This window comes from Chiloscyllium plagiosum, unplaced genomic scaffold (genome assembly GCF_037043375.1).
Source record: "Chiloscyllium plagiosum isolate Xiang-an unplaced genomic scaffold, Cpla_swu_hap1 HiC_scaffold_2, whole genome shotgun sequence".
NCBI classification, from domain to species: Eukaryota; Metazoa; Chordata; class Chondrichthyes; order Orectolobiformes; family Hemiscylliidae; genus Chiloscyllium; species Chiloscyllium plagiosum.
This window is the reverse complement of record NW_028270140.1, coordinates 152,661,648-152,674,370: the sequence shown is the minus strand read 5'-3', so window position 1 is coordinate 152,674,370 and position 12,723 is coordinate 152,661,648. Positions and strand designations below refer to the sequence as shown.

The window sequence follows — 12,723 nt, the reverse complement described above, 5'->3', positions numbered from 1 at the left end:
TCTTAGCAAAACGATAACTGAGCTAAATTAAAGTCTGTAAGAAACAGATTGAACAGAGTCCAGTTCTTTGCTCCAGAACTGGGAAGGTTTACTGATGGAGATAGTGAAAGTTATGAGGTGTTAGATAGGATCAACAAACAGGAAATATGGAAGGCCCTGAAACTATGAACTGTAAATATAATAGTCAGCACCAAATTATCAGGAGAAGCTTCTCCACAGGGAGTGGTTAGAATATGGGACCTGCTTGTGTACCGAGTGGTTGACACAATGACCAATATTGTTATATATAAGGGGAAGCTTGATCAAATCTTGAGGGATGAAGCAACAGGAGGAAATGCTGACAAAGTGAGCAAAAGAAGGGTGAGAGGACCTTGTGCAGAACATGATCACTGACAAAAACCAACACAATGGATGGTCTGATTCTGTAAATCTAAATTGCATGTTCCTTCATTTCAGAATACTTATAAGCACTGCTGACATTTTCATTTACTCATGGGATGGGATTTTGCAAGCAGGGCCAGCACTTCCTACCCATCCCTAATTACCCTTGAGAAGATGATGGGTACCTGTCTCCTTGAAATGCTGCAGTTCATGGTGTTCGAACTCTTGCTGATGTTTAATGATTTTTGTTTTATTTTATCAATCTTTATTTGGAGCTGTGATCAGGGAACTGTGAGCTGAAGATGACAAACAACTTCTGGTTTGGCTGTGTGCCCATGCCTGGAAGTTAATTGTAGGTTGATTCTCATCGACACAATTCCATGGACACTTACACAGCAGGGGAGAGCAATATATTTAAACAGATACCAGAAGTTGCCCATAACTGAGGTCATTCCCTGAGAATTAGTTTCAGCAATACTTATCTGACAGGGGAGATGACATGATCAGTGCGGTGCCTCTCCCAAGACGAGGCTATCCCATTGCACTGCGGGTGTGCTGACGCCTGCAATGCCCCCAAATGCAGGAGACTTGACTGCAACATTTGTGGTAGTGGGGGACTGCGTTCGCGCTCTCCCCTGTAAAAAACAAAAAAAATTTTGTGGGTGGCACAGTGGTTAGCACTGCTGCCTCACAGCGCCAGAGGCAACTGACTGTGTGGAGTTTGCACATTCTCCCCATGTGTGCATGGGTTTCCTCCAGGTGCTCTGGTTTCCTCCCACAGTCCAAAAATGTGCAGGTTAGGTGAATTGGCCATGCTAAATTGCCCGTAGTGTTAGGTGTAGGGGACTGGGTCTGGGTGGGTTGCTCTTTGGAGGGTCGATGTGGACTTGTTGGGCTGAAGGGCCTGTTTCCACACTGTAGGTAATCTAATCTTAAAAAAAAGTCTGGGAGGCACCTTCTGCTCAAGGAGGTGGCAGATGTTCAGTAGTAACTGGGACCTCATGGTCAGTCTGTCAGGGAGAGACCACAATTTTCAGTTGGGTTTTGGGAGAAGGAGTTGGGCTGTTGATGCAACAACATGAAGATTGAAAGCTTCCTGCCTAACCTTCCACTGTCAGCTATTAAAATGAGAGAGAGAATGAGGTTCTTGAGCATTTGTATCTCTTTTTAGAAAGTAGACATACCCTTGGCTAATTTATTCCAAAACTAAATGAAAATGTAATGGTTGACAGAATAATGACAGGCAGACTATGACAAGCTAAAAATAATTTGAACAAATGAACTGGTATTAACTGCACCAAACTTTAACAAATCATTTCAATTAGCAGTCGATGTTTGCAGTTTGAGGATTGGAGCAATTCTCCTATAGGATGACGAGGCTGGGATGGAGAGGCCGGTAACCTATTTTTCAAAAAAATTTGAACTAATATCAGAAAAACAACTTAATGGGAGAAAAGGAAGCAAAGTTGGCAGCTCTTCAATAATATGTTTGACGTGGAAACAATAAGACTGTCATTTTTACCGATCATAATCCACCGACTCTCATAGAAGGAGCTTAGATCTACAGCTGGAGAGGTGTTGAAAGACTGGAGGAAAACCAATGTGGTACCGTGACTCAAAATGTGAGCAAGGGATAAACCAGGTAGCTACAGGCCAGTCAGTCAATAGCAGGGTAACTATTGGAAGCAATTGGAAGGGACAGAATTAACCTAATCTGGGAGAGGGATGAATTAAGCAAAAAGAGAGAGCATGGTTTTGTCAGGGAGAGGAAAGCAGGAGATGGGAAATTATAAGCTGGTTAGCCTGACCTCAATCATTTGTAAGATTTTCGAGTCCATTATTAAAGATGATATTGCAGAGTACTTGGAAGTGAATGGTAAAATAAGGTTGAGTCAGCATGTCTTCATTAAGGAGAGTTCATGCATGAAATTAATCTGTTAGAATTCTTTAAGGAGACAATGAACAAGTTAGATAAAGGAGAATAATTGGACATGATGTATTTGGATTTTCAGAAGGTCATTGACATGGTGTTTCACAGGAGGCTGTTAAAAATGTTAGAAACCCATAGTGTTGGTTATTGGTATAGCGTGATGATACTATAGCTTCAAGAAGTATACTTTGTTCTAGTTTTTTTTTTAATGAGGAAGGGTTGGCACAGAGGTGCCAGAATTTCTGATCCAAGCCAAAAAAGTAAAGAAGAACTTGGGAGGCCTTGAGGTGTTTTTAAAAATTGAAACAATAGAAGCAGCATGAAGGAGTGGGGTCAAGCTCCCACAGAATCAATATTATAGTTTAAGTTTGAGGCCCTGTTGGGGTTTGGAAGCTTTTATATCTCTCTCTCCCTGCTGCAGCAAAACGCTTGCATTCTCTCTCTCTCTTTCAGAGTTTGCTCCTGATGTTGTCTCCTCCTGGACTGGAAAATTGCATGTGAGACAATCTATTTTACTGAATTTGCCTTTGCCAAGGGTGTGTTTGTAGGATGTCACTATATTGAAACAATTGCAGTTTAGTCATTAGATATCTATTATTCTGTTAAGTTTTCCAGTAGAGTTAAATTTTTACAATTCTTCTTTCTTTTATTTGTATTTTCTATTGTTCATCCCACTTTCTGCTTTCCCCTTCATCTATTTTCTTAGCTCACTTTAGACAACTCATTTTCTTCATACCTCTGTAATTGCTTTCATTTAAGTTGAAAACACTGTTTAGACCCAATTTGTTTTGCCCCAAAGATAGGTTAAGTGAGTGGGCAATGGTCTAGCAGATAGAGTGCAATGTTGGTCAATGTGAGGTCATTCATATTGGTAGGAATAACAGCAAAATGGTCTATTATTTAAATGGTGAAAAAGTGTAGCATGCTGCTGTGCAGGGGGACCTGAGGATACTTGTACATGAATCACAAAAAGTTGGTTTGAAGGTGCAGCAAGTAATCTAGAATGCAAATGGATTATTGTGCTTCATTGCTGGAGGGATGAAGTTTAAAAGCAGGGAAGTTATGCTGCAGCTGTATAGGGTGCTGGGGAGACCTGTGTACAGTTTTTGGTCTCCTTAATTCATAAAGGACGTACTGGCACTGGAAATGGTGCAGAGAAGGTTCACTAGGTTGATCCTGGAATTGAGTGTGTGGCTTATGGAGAGAGATTGAGTAGTCTGGGGCTATACTCATTTGAATTTCAAAGAATGAGGGGGGATCTACATATAAAATTGTTGTGGAATATATAAAATAGAAACAGTGAGGTTCTTTCCACTGGCAGGTGAAACTAGAACTGGGCGGCTTAGCTTCAAAATAAGGAGGAGCAGATTGAGAACTGAGTGAGGAGGAACTTCTTCAAGGTTGTGAATCTGTGGAATTCCCTGCCCAGTGAAGCAGTGGAGGCTGCTTCGTTGAATGTTTTTAAGGCAAAGGTAGATAGATTTTTGAACAGTAAAGGTATTAAGGATTATGGTGAGTGGGCAGGTAAGTGGAGCAAAAGCCACAAAAAGATCATGATCTTGAATAGCGGAGCAGGCTCAACAGGCCAGATGGTCTACTCTTGCTCCTGTTTCTTATGTTCTTATGTCAAACTGATTTAAAAATCTTAAATGTTGTGATTGCTATGCCTTAGTGGATCCTCAATCCTCATAATCTTCCCTCAATACACATGACTAGATCTAAATTACTATGTTCCTGGGCAGATTCTACAATGTGGCTTGTCTAAGAAACAATACCTTCTGCATTCCTTGTTATCCTTGACTGTCTGATTTGTTGAGTCAACATTCGGATTAAAATCATGCATGATAGTTGTAATTCCGATCTTACAGACTATTTCCTGTTTGACCATTTATCCTGCACTGAGACAACCTTTCCATTGATCTAGAAACAACTCCCGCTAGGGATCTCTTTCTCTTATATTCCCTAATTTTGCCCAAATCAATCCAGCATCATGACCTATTTACTTATATGATGACTAATATATTGATAAATGTGAAGTATGGCATTTTGATAAAACAAACAAAGGCAATTCTCATACAATTAAAAGTAGGGCCTTGTGCAATGTTGTAGGGATTTGGGTACACAATTCTTTGAAGTTTGTTTCACATATAGATGTTAAGAAAGTGTTTGGCATTCTTGCCTTCATTGCTCAGACTTTTGAGTATAAGAGTTGGGACCATCATGTTGAGGCTGTACAGGATGTTGGTGAAGCCTCTTCTGAAGTATTGTGTTCAGTTCTAGTCTCCCTGTTACAGGTAGGATATCATTAATCTGGAGATGGTTAAGAAGAAATTTGCCAGGATGTTGCCCGTAATAGAAGGCTTTAGTTTTCAGGAGAGGCTGGATAGGCTGGGACCTTTTTCACTGGAGCTTAGGAGGTTGACAGTTGACCATATAATGGTTTATAAAATCATGAGAAGTTTCAATAAGGGGGTCTTTTCCCTCAGGTGGGGTATTTCAAGACTGGAGAGCTTTTTTTTAAATGAGAGGAGAAATATTTTTAAAAAGACATGAAAGACAATCTTTTTTTCCCACAAAGAATAGTTCCTGTTTCGAATGAACTTCCAGAGGAAGTGGTGGATGTGGGTAGAGTTACAACATTGAATTTTCAGAGGAAGTGATGGATGCAGATAAGAGTTACAACATTTAAAAGACATTTAGATAATTTCGTGAAAAAGAAATGTTTGGAGGGATATGTGCCAAGTGTAAGCGGGTGGGACTAGTTTATTTTGGAATTAAGGTCAATATGAATTGATTGATCAAAGGGTCTGTTTCTGTGCTATATAATTCTGTGACTCCACTCCCAACAATGCTAATACCTCCCTTTCTTAGCGATTTGACTCCTTCTCCCTCCAACTGAATCCCACCTCCAAGCCCCACCCATACCCCAAAAATTAATTTAAAGCCCTTAATAAGTTGGTAAAATGTTTAGGGACCGAGAGCTGCAAAATGGGAGGAGTATAGTCAGATCTATGTTGGTTGATGCATTGGCCAAATAACTTCTTTCTATTCTATAAATGGCGAACAGTCCATGATTCTACAATGAAAATGTGAAGGAATGACCCTTCAGACTAGGAATGGTTAATGACTGGCTGACTGACTGTAATTAATACTCATCATATTGATAAAAGGGCACTGAGGCAGAAATAGACACAATGCAACTTTCTACATTGAGTTTATTTTCTATCTACCATAAAAATCTTGTAACTGCACATCATTCATTCAATCTCAATGGTCAGCCACCTACAAGGTTTGGATACATCAAGTGGCAAATTTTGACTTTCTTTGTTATGTATTTGTAAAACAAGTAATATTTGTAGGAAGTAAAGGCAAGTGCTTTAATTTCATCATTGTTAATTCTCAGTCAGTTATGTTCCAGTATCTCTTTGAGTCCTGGTTGTGTCTGCAGTGTTTTGTACCTCCCTTCACTCTCTGGAAGGTCGCATGATGTGGGCTCTGTCCCACTGGGAGCTCTGATTAGAATGTTCTGGCAACTTTAGGTAAGCAATGTTATCTTGCTTTCATTTTTTTTTGTAAAACTAATGATTTCTCCCTAATGAAGAAGCAGCAGTGAAGGAAAAGGCACATCATGCTGAACAGCAACAACTTTGGGAACTAAATACCAGACAGCAGATGGGTTACCATGGAGGAGAAAATTCCAGGATTAACAAAATGAATTTGGAAGGTCAGTATTAAAAAGTACTTTACTGCCTCCCCGCACTGAGACTGACAGGAGGACTGCAGAAAGACAAACATAGAGAGATCTCATCATCGATACTTCAGCATTTCATCCTTCTCACTCATTTACTTTTGTCATTTTACAGAAAAATGCAGAAGTTACTTGACTTCCTGTGCTCTACCAAAGAAACGTTGATCGACTTAAATAATATGAACCAGAAATGGGAAGTCTGTGAACAGCACAGGATCAGATAAAAAATGTAGATCAGGAAATCCCTGTTTTTTTCTATTCATTCATGGGTTGAGAGTGTCACTGGCTAGGTCAGCATTTATCAGTTAGGTCTCTGGATTAACAGCTGAAAATGTGATGCTGGAAAAGCGCAGCAGCTCAGGCAGCATCCAAGGAGCAGGAGAATCAACGTTTCGGGCATGAGCCCTTCTTCAGGAATGGACTCTGGATTAACAGTCCAGCAATAAAACCACTAGGTGATTACCTCCTCTCCCTGTACTATTGAAGGAAGAGTAACTGAAGGCTTGTGCCCTAGATCTTCTGTCCTGAACACATATCATGGGATAAGGGCTGACCCAGGATCACAGATCTCTGGTAAACTAGTGAGTAATCTATGTGTAGGCACATGCAAATTTAGTGTGTCTGGTTTACACACACACACACATACAAATTCCAACTACCCCAAAGAATTGCAATAAATTCTGTTGTGGCTGCTAAAGCCAGAATGTGGTTTGCATATCATTTCTGCACTTGGCAGAATTTTCTTCTCAGAGCCTGGATGCTTTGGTGCTGCATTTTGTGTCTTTTTGGCTAAGTTGGAGCTGTGCCAAGTTTTTTTGAGCATTTATGCTGGCTTCTCTGTCTCATTCCAGAAGGAAAATAGCTCACCATAGGGCAGAAAGAATCAAGACAGAGAGTGTGCTGCTTATCATTCAGCTCCTCATTGCTTATGTGGACAGCATCATGACTGACTAGCCTGAGCAAGGCCTAGACGTATCGGAGACTGCATTCAGCTTAATGTGCCAGGAAGACCTCCCAGAAAGGCTGTCTCCCTGACTCAACTGAAGATGACTGACAACAATAACAAGCTTACTCTCTGTGCTAAATGTATAACAAGACAACAGTAATATCAGCCTGGTATCTCTAGCTGATGGAACAAAGTGCTAAAAAGGCAAGGCAGGGGTATTGTGAGCATCCAGGAATACTGGATGTATTTTGACCAATCACACTGAAGGAATGGCAATATGTTTCTAAGCCAGAATGGTGAGTCGCTTGGAGGGTGTTCCCAGGTATCTGCTACCTTGTTCCTCCTCGATGGACATAGTTGTGAGTTTGGAAGATGCTGTCTAAGAAGTTTTGGTAACTTTCTGCAGTGCATCTTGCAGATAGTAAGCACTGCTGCATTTCAGCATTGGGTGTTAGTTGGAGTGAATGCTTGTGGATGTGGTGCCCATCAAGTGTGCTGGACAGTGTTAAGCCTCTTGAGTATTGTTGAAGCCGCACCCATCCAGGCAAGCATTCAGTATTCCAATACATTACTGACTTGTGACTTGTAGGTGTTAGATAGAATTTGGAAGTCAGGAAATGAGTTACACACTGCAGTTTTCCTTGTCCCTCATCTGGGTCAATAACATGTGCAGCTGGAAAAGTACAGCAGGTCAAGCAGCATCAGAAGAGCAGGAGAGTCAATGTTTCAGGCAGGACCCTTCAGCAGTCAACTCTGCTGCTCTTCTGATGATGCTTGACTGGCTGTTCTTTGTTTCAGCTCCACATTTTATCAATTCTGATTTTCCAGCATCTGCAGTCCTCACTATTTCAAACTCACCCTTGTAGCCATTGTGTTCATATGGCAAGTTCAGTTGAGTCTCTGATCAATGGTAATCCCAAGGATAATGGTGGATTCAGTGATGGTAACAACATTAAATGTCATGAGGCGGTCTCATTGGAGATGGTTATTGCCTGTCATTTGTGTGGCACAATTGTTACTTGATGTTTTTCAGCCCAAACCTGATATTTTCCTGATGTGGAGGTGCCAGTATTGCACTGGGGTGGACAAGGTGAGAAGTCATATGATACCAAGTTATATTCCAACAGGTTTAATTTGAAATCACAAGCTTTTGGAGCACTGGTCCTAAGATATAGGTCCTTCATCAGGTGAAATGGAGAGAAGAGCACAGGCATAGAATTTATCGGTGGAGAGATCAAAAGATAGTACAAATGGTGTGAGTGGTGTGTCGACAGGCTGAGTAACAAGTCAGTGCACGTGATCAAAAGTATCCAGTGGTGTGAGTAAAGTGCTAACAGCTGAATAACAAATGAAGGGATGACCTATGATCTGATTACTTGAGGCAGAGAGATAATTACAATGAATTAAAAATAAGATGGTGCTGGAGACAAACCAAATGGCTGGAATAATATGATAGGTATATGTGTCATATGTTGAGGGTTTAACCAAAGTAATGGGTAATCCAAAACTCTGCAAACTGAGATAGAGAAATCATAATAAGAATTTAAATTAATGGTGTCAAAACAGAACAGTAAGGAAGATTTTACAAATACTCATGAAGACAGCCTCAATCATGATTTTGGGTTCATGTTGCGCTGCATGTAACTCCATCTACTGTTCCGTATTCATAAAATCTTCCTGAATGTTCTGTTTTGATCTTGTGATCTCACCATACAACCAATCTGCTATGTTGCACTTTCTTGAAGGCCTTGCTAAAATCCATATAGACAATGTCGCCTGCTCCACCTTCATCTAGCTTCTTGGTCATCTCTTTGAGAAACTCAATCAAATTTGTGAGACAGGATTTTCCACACAAAAAGCCATGCTGACTATCCGAATCCATCTTTGCCTTTCCAAATGCATGAAGATCATGTCTCTCAGGAACTCTCCAACTACTTACCAATCATTGACGTTAGGCCCACTGGTCTGTAATTCCCTGTTTTTTTTCTTGCAGCCTTTTTTAAACAGTGACGTAATAGTGGCCACTCTCCAGTCTTCTGATACCTCATCCAAACATTGATGATGATACAAATATCTCTGCCAGTGGCTCCATAATTTCTCCATTAGCTTCCCACAATGTCCTAGGATATATTTGATCAAGTCCTGGGGATTTACCTACCTTTTAAGCATTTTAAAACTTCCAGCACCTCGTCTTGTGTAATGTGGATTCGTTTCAAGTCATCACTATTTATCTGCCTGAGTTCGCTAACTTCCATGTCTTTCATAACTTCAATACTTTGTAAGATATAGGAGCAGAATTAGGCCATTCGGCCCATCAAGACTGATCCGCCACTCGATCATGGTTGATATGCTCCTCAGCCCCATTTTCCTGCCTTCTCCCCAAAACCCTTCAACCCATTGCCAATTAAAAATCTGTCTAACTCCTCCTTAACTTCACTCACTGCCCCAGCACTTTGGGTTAGCAAATCCCACAGATTCACAACCCTTTGGGAGAAGTAGTTTCTCCTCAACTATGTTTTAAATTTGCTATTCCTTTCTGAAGACTATGACCTCTCATCCTAGAATGCTCCACAGGAAAAAGTATCTGTTCCACGTCTATTTTATCCATTCCTTTTATTGTCTTGAATACCTCAATTTGGTCTCCCCTCATTCTTCTAAATTCCAGAGAATATAGGCCGAAATTGTTCAATCTCTCTTCATATGACAAATCCCTCATCTCTGGGATCAATTTCTCCATGGTGAATACTGATGCAAAATATTCATTTAGGATTGTATGCATCTCCTGTGGTTCCACACATAGATGGCTCTGTTGATCATTAAGGGGCCCGATTCTCTCCCTAGTTACTCTTTTGTCTTTAATATACTTAGAGAATTTCTTTGGATTCTCCTTAGTCTGTCTGCAAAAGCTGTCTCATTTAGTCCGCCTAAAGAAATGAAATTAGAAGTTCAGCATGACAGTCCTTCCTAAGGGTTTAGCCATTTCATACTAACCCGTGCACTCTGTCTGTTCTCCCACCATGTCTATTACCAGTTGGACACTATTTAGCAGCTTGTGGCCAACTCATGTTCTCACTCATCCCCAATGCCTCTTATAGCACTTTGTGTGAACTGATGACCTCACTCCACCCATCCCCATCAACCCTTATCACCTCTGTGCCAACTGATGTTTTCCAACCACCACACTTCGCTCTTTTCGAGATCTATATGGAAATGGTAGGAAAGTGGAGTTGAGGATTATTCAATCAGTCATGATTGTATTGAATAGCAGTGCAGACTTAAGACAGGTATAAATTCATAAAGCACGAACCAGATCCTTTGGTCTAACTTCTCCATGCTGACTAGGTTTCCCAAACTAAACTTGTCCCACCTGCCTGTGTTTGGTCTATATCCCTTCAAACATGTACATGCCCAAATGTCTTTTAAATGTTGCAACTTCCTCAAGCAATTTATTCCATCTGTTATGGACCAGGCCAGGCCCCTTAAAACATTTCAAGAAAGTAGTCCGGACCCTGACTCTGCTAGTTGTTTTAAGCAGATGTAACATGGATATTCCAGGAGAGATGCATTGGTCAATCCACGTTGTTTTAAACAAAACAGAATTTAATTACAACATCACCAAATGAAACACAAACAAACGAGAACAGAATACTGAATAACTTAACCTATTGAAAAACCCAATCGATCATCCCAACTTAATGATACTGCTCCAAAGACTTGGAACAATCCCCATAAAAACTTATTGGCACAAAAGGAAAAATCAAACAATGGGTCTTACAGGGGAGAAGTCAGAGAAATTACCAGCATAGACCTGCTTCTTTGCATCCAGCAGATTCCAAATCAAACCAAACCAGAGATAAGCTGAGCTGGGAGAAATGGCCGCACTCCTTTCATTGTACAAGTGTTCTTGTTAAAACTTGAAAGCCTTCTGTCTCAGGCAGTATCTAATAGCTATATACAAATTAGCCCTGAAACCTGTCAACCCCAGACTTTTTGGAGTCTGTGTCATTTACGACCTCTCTTTATAAAATCCAAGGACAACATAACCTTGTTAAAGGAACAGTTTCACCTCACCGCCCCCCCTCCCCTTAAAATGAACAATCAATAACCAAATGTGGCTTAATTTTAAAATTCCTTCAATCTAAATTGTTAGTACTCTAAAACACACATGTACATTACATTGACTACAAACATGCAAACATGCACAATCACATTCCATTTCAGTCTGTTATACACCTGCCACTGAACACCTCCGTTTCTCATTCAAATCTCAACAATGCATTAGCAATCACATTTCCTTGTCCTGTCCACCCAAACTGTTGGCTTTTAACAACAAGCTCCATCTAAATAGTCTGGCATTTTTGTCCTTAAATTTCTCCACTAACCTCAATAGGTTATGATCAGTGTATATCGAGTCATAGAGTCATAGAGATGTACATCATGGAAACAGACCCTTCGGTCCAAACCGTCCATGCTGACCAGATATCCCAACCCAATCTAGTCCCTCCTGCCAGCATCCAGCCCATATCCCTCCAAACCTTCCTATTCATATGCCCATCCAGATGCCTTTTAAATATTGCAATTGTACCAGCCTCCACCACTTCCTCTGGCAGCTCATTCCATACACGTACCACCCTCTGCGTGAAAATGTTGCTCCTTAGGTCTCTTTTATATCTTTCCCCTCTCACCCTAAACCTATGCCCTCTAGTTCTGCACTCCTCCACCCCAGGGAAAAGACTTTGTCTATTTATTCTATCCATGCCCCTCATAATTTTGTAAGCCTCTATAAGGTCACCCCTCAGCTCCAGGGAAAACAGCTCCAGCCTGTTCATCCTCTCCTTATAGCTCAAATCCTCCAACCCCGGCAGTATCCTTGTAAATCTTTTCTGAACCCTTTCAAGTTTCACAACACCTTTCTGATAGGAAGGAGACCAGAATTGCACAGAATATTCCAACAGTGGCCTAACTAATGACATGTACAGCTGCAACATGACCTCTCAACTCCTGTACTCAATACTCTGACCAATAAAGGAAAGCATGACAAACGCCTCCTTCACTATCCTATCTACCTGCGACTCCACTTTCAAGGAGCTATGAACCTGCACTCCAAGGTCTCTTTGTTCAGCAACACTCCCTAGGACCTTATCATATATGATTGTCTCAGAATCGTTACTAGTAACATAAACATTGAAATGTTGTAACGCCAACACAAAGCTCAAAGTCTCCTTCTGAACTGTCGAACGTTTCTACTGATGAATGTTCAATTTCCTGGAGAAATATCCAATAGGTCTTTCTAGCTTCTCATCATCTTCTTGTAAGAGCACAGCACCAACACTTACATTGATAGTCACCTTGAATGGCTTTGCTTTATTAGGTGTGGCTAATACTAGGTCAGTGGATAACACAGCTTTAGAACAAGAACATAGAACATTGCAGCACATTCAGGCATTTCAGCCCTCGATGTTGTGCTGACCTGTGAAACCAATCTGAATCCCATCTATCCTACACTACTCCAAATTCATCCATATGTTTATCCAATGACTATTAAAATGCCTTTAATGTTGGTGAGACTAGTATTGTTGCAGGCAGGGCATTCTATGCACCTACTTCTCTCTAAGTAAAGAAACTACCTCTGACATCTATCAACCCTCAATTTCAGGCTTTGTCCCCGTGTGCTAGCCATGACCATCTGAAGAAAAAGGCTCTCACTGTCCACCCTAT

At 40.8% G+C, this 12,723-nt stretch overlaps 1 protein-coding gene and 1 non-coding gene across 2 annotated transcripts in view; one reads left to right on the top strand and one right to left on the bottom strand.

Moving 5' to 3' along the window:
* The window catches only part of LOC122565210 (polymeric immunoglobulin receptor-like), a 168,614-nt gene that overhangs the window by 114,958 nt on the left and 40,933 nt on the right, over positions 1 to 12,723 (bottom strand). The window lies entirely within an intron of this gene.
* On the top strand, positions 856 to 1,019 carry LOC122539704 (U1 spliceosomal RNA). Its single transcript, XR_006309156.1, has one exon. It is a non-coding gene; the product is annotated as a U1 spliceosomal RNA (small nuclear RNA).